This window comes from Tamandua tetradactyla, chromosome X (genome assembly GCF_023851605.1).
Source record: "Tamandua tetradactyla isolate mTamTet1 chromosome X, mTamTet1.pri, whole genome shotgun sequence".
Taxonomy (NCBI): domain Eukaryota; kingdom Metazoa; phylum Chordata; class Mammalia; order Pilosa; family Myrmecophagidae; genus Tamandua; species Tamandua tetradactyla.
Genome location: NC_135353.1, coordinates 79,990,187 through 80,002,512, shown reverse-complemented (window position 1 = coordinate 80,002,512; position 12,326 = coordinate 79,990,187). Strand labels below are relative to the sequence as shown.

Below are 12,326 nucleotides of genomic sequence, written 5' to 3'. Positions count from 1 at the left end.
CTTTAAGACAGAATAAACTTATGAAGCATGTAATAACATGGATGGACCTAGAGAACATTATGCTGAGTGAGTCTAGCCAAACTAAAAGACAAATACTGTATGGTCCCACTGATGTGAACCGACATTCGAGAATAAACTTGGTATATGTCATTGGTAGCAGAGTCCAGCAGGAGTTAGAAACAGGGTAAGATAATGGATAATTGGAGCTGAAGGGATAGACTGTGCAGCAGGACTAGATACAAAAACTCTAAAACGAGCAACACAATAATACCTAATCGTAAAGTAATCATGTTAAAACACTGAATGAAGCTGCATCTGAGCTATAGGTTTTTTTTTTGTTGTTGTTGTTGTTTTGTTTTTTGTTTGTTTTTGTCTGTGTGGTTGTTTTTTTTTACTATTATTATTACTTTTATTTTTTCTCTATATTAACGTTCTATATCTTTTTCTGTTGTGTTGCTAGTTCTTCTAAACTGATGCAAATGTACTAAGAAATGATGATCATGCATCTATGTGATGATGTTAAGAATTACTGATTGCATATGTAGAATGGTATGATTTCTAAATGTTAATTTCTTTTTTTTCTTTTTTCCATTGGAAAAAATTCCAACAATCTTTCTTGCAGAAATGGAAAGGTTAATCATCAAATTCATATGGAAGGATAAGGGGCTGCAAATAATTAAGGCTATCTTGAAAAAGAATGAAGTAGAAGGAGTCACACTTCCTCATATTAAAACTTATTATAGAGGTCCAATAATCAAAACAGCTTGGTACTGGCACAAGGACAGATGTATATTGGGAGCTCAAAAATCATCCCTCACATTTATGACCAACTGATTTTTCACAAGGGTCAAAGACCACTCAATCGGCAAACAATAGTCTCTTCAACAAATGTTGCTGGGAAAACTGGATTTCCATTTGCAGAAAAAGAGAAGGAGGATCCCTTTCCAACATCATATACAAAAATCAACTCAAAATGGTTCAAAGACTTTAATATAAGAGCTAACTACAGCTATTCAACTCCTAAAAGAAATCTTTGGGAAGCATCCTCAGGACTTTGTGTTAGACAATGGTTTCTTAGGCTTTATCATCAACGCAAAAGCAATAATGAAAAAATAGTTAAGTGGGACCTCATCAAAATTAAAAACTTGCACCTCAAAGCACTTTATTATGAAAGTAAAATGACATTCTTCACAGTGGGGGGAAATATTTGGAAACCATATATCCAATAAGGGATTAATATCCAGAATACATAAATAAATCATTCAACTTAACAACAAAAAGACAAACAACCTAATTTAAAAATGGGCAAAAGATTTGAACAGACAACTCTCCAAAGAAGATACACATATGGCTGGAAAGCACATGAAAAGAAGTCTAACCTCATCAGCCATCAGGGAAATGCAAATTGAAACCACAATGAGATACTATTTCACTCACATTACAACAGCTGCTATTAAAATATCAGAAAATAACAAGTTTTGGAAAGGATGAGGAGAAATAGGAAGACACATTCATTGCTGGTGGCAATGTAAAATCATACAGCCACTGTGGAAATCAGTTTGGTGGTTCCTCAGAAAGCTAAGTATAAAACTACCATATGACCTGGCAATACCACTACTAAGTATATACCCCCCAAAATTGAATGCAGAGACTCAGACAGATATTTGCCCACTGATGTTCACAGTAGCATCATTCACATTTGCCAAAAGATGGAAACAACCTAAGTCCTTATTTATCCAAGTGAATAAATAAAATGTGATATATACACATTGGTATATATTGTGTAATAGAGTAGAATATTATACAGTCATAAAAAGGAATAAAGTCCTGATATATGCTACAACATGGATGAATCATGAAGACATCATGTTGAGTGAAACAAGGCAGGCACAAATGGACAAACATTGTATTATCTCACTGATTTGAAATTATTAGAATAAGCAAAATTATAGGGTTAAAATCTAGACTATAGGTAACCAGGGAACAGGATTAGGATAAGGAATGAGAGGCTCAGCCTTAAAATGCACAGGATTCCTATTTGGAATGATGGAAAAGTTCTAATAATAGATGGTGGTGATGGAAGCACCATATTATAAATGCAATTAACAGCACTGAAATTTTCCAAATAATTTTATATTGTCTGAATAATAAATGTGTGAATAATTTTAAATTTTCTGAATAATAAACATGTCTGAATAAGATTAACTAGGTAAGTGATAGATTTTATATAGCATAATAAAATTTATTTTAAAGAATCCATAGAACTACATGAACCCTAAATTAAACCATGGACTTTAATTAATAGAGCAATTATGAAAATGTGCTTTCATCAATTGTAACAAATGTTCCACACCAATGCAAAGGGTTGTTAGTGGGGTGGTATATGAGAATCCTATATTTTATGTATGATTGTTCTATAAATCTACAACTTCTCTAATAAAAAAAAGAAATATCTAGAAAACAGAGTCAAGGGACCACCATACTATGCCAACTCTTTTGTTCCCCAATTCTTTTCTTACATTTAAGAATATACCATGTACAAATTCCAGTTTGAGTTTCACCCTATTTCATTAAAGATGAAAACTAGATTAGTCTATTGTTTATAGTCAGTGTTAAATGAAATGTTTTTTTAATTCCATTAATTTTACTAAGAATCTAGTTTGCAGTCAGTTTTATTTTAATTTCTAAAAACTAGAATATTGCAGTAAATGGAATCTTCCTTCATTTGTTTTTTTTTAACATGGACAGGCACCGGGTAATGAACCTGGGTCTCCAGAATGGTATGCAAGAATTCTGCCACTGAGCCACCATCACACCACCCTTCATTCATTATTTTTCCTTTTCAAAAAAATTTTATTGAGAAATCTTTACACATCTACAGTCCATACATGGTGTACAATCAATGGCACATAAAATCATCACATAGTTAGGTATTCATCACCATGATCATTTTTAGAATGTCAACAAATATTTTTTGAAACCGCTATGTGCCAAGCACTGTTCTGGGAACTGCAGAGAATTCCGAGGTGAATAAGACTTTGTTCCTGTTCACAAGGAGCTCAAAATTTAAGTGTAGCTTTTTCTTCCTAGTTTTCTAAGGTTTCTGTGGGTTTATTTTGGGGACAGTATTTTTTTTCTTATTGTTTTTTTTTTAAGTATTTTGAATGTCTAATGGTTTGAAACTTTATTCACAATCCTAATTTAATTCATACATTAGTTACACTCTTTTTTAATACAGATAATAATATATAGGAGTTGGGTGCTTGGTGTAACAACATAATGCTGTATTTTTTAAAGAGTAAAGACAGTGATCATCCAAGATCTTGGGCAAATTTTTTTTTGCATCACATAGTTGTACATTCATCATCATGATCATTTCTTAGAATATTTGCATCAATTCAGAAAAAGAAAGAGAAAAAAAAAACAGAAACAAATTCATACATACCATACCCCTTACACTTCCCTTTCATTGATCACTAGCATTTCAATCTACTAAATTTATTTTAACATTTATTTATTTTTAATCCATATGTTTTACTCATCTGCCAGTAAGGTAGATAAAAGGAGCATTAGTTCACTGTTAAAATAAACTACAAAAGGCATGGCTTCTTACTAATCCTGTATTGATACAATGCAGTGCTGGGCTTTGCTGCAAGCTAAACAAAACTCCAGCTTTCTATATATTTCAGCTTTAAGATTCAAATGCTGTACAGCTGAATATAAATTCCAAGATAAAAACAGTAATAATCCCAATTAATTGAATATTTACTCAAATGCTTACTGTGATAGCCTGAAGTTCCTACCCCAGAAAAACATGCTCTTATTCTTAACCCATTCTGGTGGTTTTGAAACCACTATGAACAGGACCTTCTAATGAGGTTACTCGAGTGAATGTGTGGCACAGCTGAATAAGGATGGGTCTTAATCTTACCAATGGAGAGCTTATTGAGAAGGCAGCAGCGGATAAAAGCACACATAACAGCCATAAGCTGGAAGTCAATGGAATCCAGAAGAGAATGGAGAAGATACTACCATGTGCATTGCCATGTGACAGAAAAGCCAAGGCCCAAGAATGCCACAGTCTTTAGTGATAAAGTATCACCTGCCTCAGGCCTCAATTTTGTACTTCTCAACTCAAAACCATGAGCCAATAAATTACCATTGTTTAAAAAAAAACAAAAGGAGCATTAGTCACAAGGTTTTCACAGTCACACAGTCACATTGCAAAAGCTTTATCATTATACAATCATCTTCAAGAAACATGGCTACTGGAGCACAGCTCTACATATTCAGGCAGTTCCCTCCAGTTTCTACTTCATTCATTTTTAAAGTCACTATTTTTTCCTCTCAAAGTATATTCTTTATGTTCTCGTTTCTTTGTTCCAAGTTCTGAGCTGGTAATGACCAGCTGAAATCTTCCCAAAGCAGAGATGACTTAGCAGAACACTACATAACCTTACTAATGTTCAGTCAATTGGAACTACTCCATCTGGGTTTCCGTAAATCCGAAGAACCAGCTGCACTAAACAAATGCCTTATTAATCTTGCCTGTTATATCACCAGTTGAAATATGCTTCTGCCATAATTACCATTCTCAACTTCTGAATACAGCCAGCAACCAACCAACAATTTTATTGAGTGTACAGGCTGCTACTAATTGTTTGGTCATGTAATTGGGTACAGGGATTACTTTATTACTGCTGACTGTAAGCAGCTGTGTTTCCTGAAAACCCAATGTGGACAGTGTACTAGCTTACATATGGAATATTAATCTGTGAAACTGAGAAAAATACCAAAAGCTGCCAAATTTGGAAAGTGGTGAACAATCTAGGAGGTCACCTATTAGAAAAAAAGAGTGCCTGGATTAAGAATAATTACATCAAGAAGATCTAGTTTATTATTGCTTCTTGTTGCTACTTCCATCTTGATGATGCCCCTAGGAACTTTCTGCAGATTTTTCTCCATCCCCAAATTTAATTCCTTTAACAATAATATCACTAGTAAAAGAAGAAAATGCAAAATAGGAGTAATGTAGAAAGAAAGATCCATCTTTTACTCAGCCGTGTCCCTGAATAAATAAGTGCAACTGTGTAAATTGCTCTCCATGTCATCCTCTAGACTGTAAACTCCCAACTAAGATGCAATTGAGAGAGGAATTTTACTGCCTTTCTAGTGTCTAAATCAATGTCTGGCATATAGCAGATGTTCAATAAATATTTGCTTAATAAATGTGGAGCAAACTTGCGCTTAAATCAACAGCTGTTTGCGGTAATCCTTCAGTGCTGGATGGCCTCTACATTATTTAACAAAAACAATATTGGAAACTAATGGTGATTTATATATATTAAAATGTAAAATGCGCATATCCTTTGAACCAGCAATTCTATTTCTAGAAATTTATTCTAGAAATATGCTTGCAGATATACGCAAAGATAAATGTGCAAAAATATTCATTGCAACTTTGTTTATAGTACATAAAGATTGGAAACAACTCAAGTACCCATCAACAGGTTATTTGTATCATAAATTATGGTACATCCATTAATTGAAACAGTATGCAGCTGCTAATATGAATAGAAAGCTCTATTTGTATTCAAATAGAATAATAGCCAAGGTATATTTTTAGGTAAAAAGAGGAAGATGAAGAACATTTAACTCCTATTATTGTTAAAACAAATTGAGATACACAAACATAGATATGATTGTATATTAATAAAATAGTGCAGGAAGAATACCCAAGAAAGTTGTAACACACATTATCTGGGGAATAACGGACTGAAGGTATGGGGATTAGGACTGGGAGATCCATTTGTCACTGTACAACTTTTGACCATTAGAATGTTTGTTATGTACATTAATTTTCTGAAAGAAAAGTAATATTTAAAACAAAAGAGCATAATATAATTTTCACTACATAGAAATGCATATTGGAAGAAGTAACTGGTTGATGATATTCTTTCAAGTACCCACATGTTAGTATACTGGGAATAAACCTGACAACTTTCAGAGCATTTGAGAATGTAGCATAGGGATCCCATAATATCTGATTCCCATCTATTCCCTCACTGCTTATATTTTTCCAAGAGTCAGTCTTTTACTAAATTTTTGCTGAGAACTATAAAGCATATCTGATCTTAAGCAAAATTTTAGAAAGTCTAAGTTGATTTTTGCCAAAGCCTGCTCTCTCCTTTTCCCTTTCTATGCCACCTCATCCTTTCTGTACCACCTCACACTTACCTTGATTTTTGTATGGATTCCCATACAGTACTGCCCCAGAGTTAGCCTTCATGCACAGCACTCATCCCCAGCTCCTAAAAGTTTTCCTTCAGTTTCCCTTGTTTGCAGTGTTCTCTTAGGTCTTTTTAAATATTAAATTTAGCAAGTCTGAAAAACTCATTAAATGTATTACTGGCTATTAAAGACTATTATAGTTTACTTTTCTCTAGCCATCTGAGTATATCTCAAAAAGGGAAGCTTCTTTAATTAAGTACTAGACCAGGCGAGTTGGGGTCAGGAAGATCTTATGCTTTTAACCGTACACTAAACCTATATAAAGCCAGGTTGGTAGGCTGATATTTCATAACTCAGCAAATTTCTGTTCAAAGATGGAAGAAGCCATGGATCAAGAAGAGAAAATATGGTCAAAACAGAGGGAAATTGGATTTCTGCTGGTACTTTGTTTTTGTCTCTCAGAATCTGAGAATCTAGATGTTTTGGCCTAACATATAGCTTGGTCACAAATCCCTTACTGTTGAATGGGACTTGATAATTCTGGTAAAAGAGCAAGCTCTTGATATTTTTTGGTTTATCAGCGACCACTTAAGAGACCAGCATATCTGAGGAAAGGACACTCTCTTTGCATACAATACATTAGGAAGCAGTAAAGGATACTTTTAATAAAGCTTTGAAGTAGGTTCCCCAGAAAGAAAAGGAAATACATACACAGAAAACTCACAAGAATTTTCAAGATGTTTAAGGAAGAAAACACAGTCAAATTTTATACTTTCTCAACTCTGACAGTTTCTTTAAGTAGACTATTATAATTAATTAAATATATGTTGACAAAGAGAAGTGTATATTTAATCTTTATAATTTCTATCATTAGTACAATTTCACAGAGCTAAAAATTCATTATCTTTGCTGTATCACAAAATATATTATGCACAGAGTATGTCAAATATAAAAATGTTACAATTACATTAAGATAATGAGTGGAAATAGTTTGTAGTATTTTCAATCGAAGTAGAGAAGATTAGATGTTTACTTTCCTGCAACAAAAAGAACATTAATATATGTGAACATATTAAACTGAATCTGCTTTATACATGTGGAAGATGAAAACCTCATTTGAAATCATTTTCATTGATTTTAATCTTACAGATCTCTCATATGATTTATAAAATGTTAATTTTGGAAAATAAGTTTAAGCAACTGAAATCTACCTAATTGCATTCACTTTAACAAATAAAAGCCCTTCAAAAGTAGAGTCCTTCTCCCAGGGGTGTAAATTTCCCTGCAATGTGGGACCTGACTTCCAGGGATGAGCCAGGACTTAGCATCATGGGAATGAGAACGCCTTCTTGACCAAAATGCAGAAGAGAGAAATAAGACAAAATAAAGTCTCTGTGGCTGAGAGATTTCAAACAGAGTATAGAAGTTACCCTGGGGGTTATTCTTACACATTGTATAGATTTTCCTTTTTAGTTTATGGTGTATTGGAGTGGCTAGAAGGAAGTACCTCACAATGTTGAGCTGTGTTCCAGTAGCCTTGATTCCTGAAGACAATTATATAACAATAAAATGAAGAAAATTATATAATTATATGTGACTGAATGATTGTGAAAACCTTGTGTCTAATGCTTTTTTTAACCAAAAAAAAATATGGATAAAAAATAAATAAATAATGGTGGGAGGGATAAAATAAATTTGGTAGTTGAAATACTAGTGGTCAAAGAGAGGGAGGAGTAAGGGGTATGGAATATAAGCTTTCTTCTTTTTTCTTTTTGTTTCTTTTTCTGGGGTGATATAAATGTTCTAAAAATGACCATGGTGAAGAATACACAGCTATGTGATGATACTGTGAGCCACTGATTGCATAATATAGTTGGACTGTATGTGTGTGGATATTTCTCAATAAAGATACATTCTAAAAAAAAGTAGAGTCCTTATTTCAAATATATTTCATCTTTCTTAGTGCCTAACACAGTGCCTTACATATATGATATTTAATTTATGGATTTATAGTTAAACCCTGTTTGTTTCCTAAGTCATTTGAATAAATTATCAAAATAAAACAGAATGTAATTCCTCATAATTGAGGCTAAAAACAGAATAGAGATCATCAAACACATCTAGAGAAACAAACTGTTCTTAAGTACCTGTGATCCTGTGATGCTAGTTGCTATCATTGAAAGTTGAATTTTCTTGTCTTCTGGCACCTAGGACACAATAGGAAATATGCTGAATTTCATATGGCTATTTTTTTAAGCCAATGTCTTACCCGGTTTTCAAATTTTATCTGGAAGGGAAATAGCCAAGGTAGAGTGTGTGTGGAAAAGTTTGAGGAGCCAACTATGACATCAGTGGTTGTCATAGATACCATAGAAGGTGGGGCAGGTATTTGAATAACAGACATTATGAGAAAATTTCTGGCAACAATCAAATGCAGACTTCTCCCTCTTTCACTTAGAAATAGTGTAATCCTAGATGTAGTTGAATAAGCATCAACCTTTACCTTAAAGATGCCCCCAAATTCAATAATATCCTTTTACCTCTGTGCATACCTTCAGCACTTTTCTCAAAGTCACTGCTTTAGTCGTATTAACCTGAAGTTGCAGTTTAGACACGTTGTTGAGGTGTCTTTCTGGTGCAGGCACTTTTTGGATTTAATAAGGAACCATGTAATGATAGCAGTATCTTCTTAAAGCATTTTGATGTAGGGGAGGAATCCATTCATAAAATGAATGTGAGTGAAGCAACCTTAAGGATCTTCCCTTAATTCCTCTGGAGTAATACTGTACCATACTGGTCTTTGCTTTTAGCAATAAATATCAAATTAGGCTTGAGGGAACTTTGATCTTCCTAAGAATTAAAGTTGCCAAACTATTCTGATTGGCTTTTAATCTCCTTCAAGTCTTTGAATTTCATTACTAGTCATAAATAAAATGCATTAGTTGTCTGCCTTTTGCATTCCATCCTTTGCCCCATGTCTCACCCCAAACCCCAGTTTTCCATTCCCTTTCAGCAATCAACATTGAATCGATGTTGCAGGACAGAAAGCCAGTCAGACTAATTTCCTTCTCTTATTGCACTTCTCCCACTTGTCATCTTATAACTAATCATTCACAAGGCTCCTCTGAAAATGTCTCTGTGCCACAAGCACAGACCCCACTATTCCTGCCTTTGCATCTCCTCAGACAAAAGTGGAGGGTGCCTTTTGGACTCTTCTTATAGGTTGCCTCTGCATACAAGAACATAACTCAAATTTGCTTTGCTACCAAAAAGACTGATCTCATGTCAGTGCAAACTGTATTGTAAACAGTTGTTTGAAATATAAGCGGCAAGGAGGAGGTTGCATTTCAAAAGCCTGATGACTTTAGAGACAAATTAAGTGGAATTTTCACATCAAAAATTGGTTACCATTTTTGTCAGTGTCTGATGCAGCCACTTATGGCTCCTAGAACTTCCTATGCTGGGTCAATCAGGTCATATGGTGAATGCCTCACTACAAAATGACTTGTGTCCAGTGAAATCTCATTTAGGGTTAAGAACATTTCAAGATCTTTAATATTTTGGTTTTCAATTTTTGAATTTGGATTTTATTTTATCTTACAATTTCAGTTAATCTAAATTTGTGTTCTGTACATGTGATATTTGCCTTGTATGTCTCTCACTACACTGTGGTACACTTAACTTGTGGATCTTTTTATACTAAAAATGTAGAATAAAGACTATTTTGAAGATTTGAGTAAAGTGAAGTTGCATTTTAAAAAAGGATTAAAATTAACCTTCTCGGGTGGGCCATGGTGGCTCAGCAAACAGAGATTTAACCTGCCATGCCAGAAACCTGGGTTTGATTCCAGATGACTGCTCATGTAAAAAAAAAAAAAAATATATATATATATATATATATATATATATACACATTTACCTGCTCACTTAAAGCTGAAAAACCTTTTGAAAATGTTTCGTTACACAAAGAAACAACCTTAAATATTTAGGAAGAATTTTGGGCACTGATTTTAATAAAAAAATTATTTTCTTGTCTTAGTTGATACTTGGTGAACATATTTTTATGCATCTTTTAGAATTAGGATCTTGCATGCCATCAGGACCCTCATTTTGTTTGTTTGTCTGTTTTTGGTGGGTGCATGGTCCAGGAATTTAACCCGGGTCTCCTGCATGCGAGGTGAATATCCTACCACTGAACCAGAGGCCCTCATTTTGGATACTCATTTTGGGTATCAGTCACTATCATACTGACCTGTAGATGTTATAGGAGATTAGGTTGAGTGTTTAAAGGCATCAATCAGTATATACCCTGTGATTTTCTTTTTCTTTTTTTTCTTTTTTACATGGGCAGGCACTGGGAATCGAACCCAGGTCCTCTGGCACCCTGTGATTTTCTTTTTTTTATTAAATGCCTACTACTATCATCTTGCTTTCTTGTAATTTACCTTTCTTCTAAAACAAATACAGAAAAATGAATTGCAATGTTTGAGTGTTTGAGTTTAGTTATATTCCAATTAATTGATGCTTTATTGTATTGTGAGAAAGGTTATGTAGAAAAAGTACAAGGCAAACCCAAAATAACATTTTAAAATTAAAATCAGAATCTAGCTCACAATCATAAACAAATACTGCAGAGCTAAATTGAGTTTCCTTCTTTCCAAATCTTCCCAAGTATTTTCTCAGATTAATTGTCACTGTATAAAAGAAGTTGCCATGTGTACATGGTAACTATGGTATTGTCATATTATCTGCATAATGCATGTATAATTCATTTCTCTGCAAAACATAATTAGAATGTAGCATAATTCAGTCTTTCCTGCAGCATCGTTATTATATGAAATGCATATAGTCAAATCATCAATGCTGCCACAAAATTTTTTAAAAAGAGAGAAAATAATTATGTTACTGTTATTTGTAGATAACATTATCACCAAATCAGTCACAGGTTGAAACAATCTCCATGACTGGCAGAATACTAGGCAACCTATTTTTTCCCCTACCAAAAAAAGTGACCAAAAGATGGCACTGTTCCATCTATTATGAGTCCGTGGTACTATAGACTCTCTGTCATGTTCTTCACTGGAACTAGCAGCGCTCACATCATTAACCATTCTGCTTCACTGGCCCTGATATCAAGAGGATCATAGCAGCAGCTACTCTGACATAACTCATTAACATACTGTTGTAAATAAGAATCTTGTAGAAAAGCATAAGGCCAGGTTAAATCAGCTCCCCCATCTTGGAAGGAAACTAAATCCTTGTGGCTGACAAGCTGTTGGGAAGAAATAAATTACCATTTGTATCACAAAAGATGGAGGCATTCTAATAAGCAGAAAGACAGCTACAGCTAAGGCTCTATGGCATTTGATTCACTTTTCTCTCCAAGCCCCATTCAGGCAAGGTGGTTTATTCTCATGAGCAATAACTGAAATATTTACCTATTCACCTGGTCAGGCAGCCAGACACACATCTTAACAGCTATGGGAAATGATTTTAACTGACCTCAACTCCTGATTAAGAGCAAGACAGATATCTAACTTTCAGGAACAAATTAGCCAAAATGGAAAAAAATAAAATAAAAAACACAAAAACCTGCCTGTCGGCTTTAACAATTGCCTCATCAGTATTTGATAATAGTTACTTTTGGCTTTAATTGAACAGGGAAAAGAAGATTCTGAGACAAATGCAAAAGAGAGCAGTGAAAATTTCCCATCACCTATACAGTCAGCCACAGATGATAGAGATAGGGGCTTTTTAATGTCTCTTCTTTTTGGTAGAAATGTGATAGCCATTAATAAAGAAGTAAAAGGTAGCTCCCCAAACATTATGCCTTATTAAATACAAACTACACTAAATTTCATAGCATTTGATTTTTAACAGCTTGAATTTGATAGATTCTTTTGGTCTCATAAATTCATTTCACATTTTAAACCTGACTGTAACAAAGGATGGCAAAAGAGTTGTTTATATTTTAAAGATACATTTAATATTTATCATCCTGTTATCAATTTTATTATTAGATGAAAACACAATGGAATAATTACCTAGGTAATTGTAGGCACACACACACATACACACACACACACACACACAAA

At 33.9% G+C, this 12,326-nt stretch overlaps 1 long non-coding RNA gene across 1 annotated transcript in view; it reads right to left on the bottom strand.

Annotated features, from left to right (window-relative positions):
* The window catches only part of LOC143670673 (uncharacterized), a 36,894-nt gene extending 28,344 nt beyond the window's left edge, over window positions 1-8,550 (bottom strand). The window contains exon 1 of the long non-coding RNA XR_013169428.1: window positions 8,379-8,550. This is a non-coding gene — a long non-coding RNA (uncharacterized LOC143670673). The remainder of the gene's footprint in view (window positions 1-8,378) is intronic.
* Between the last annotated feature and the right edge of the window lie 3,776 nt (window positions 8,551-12,326).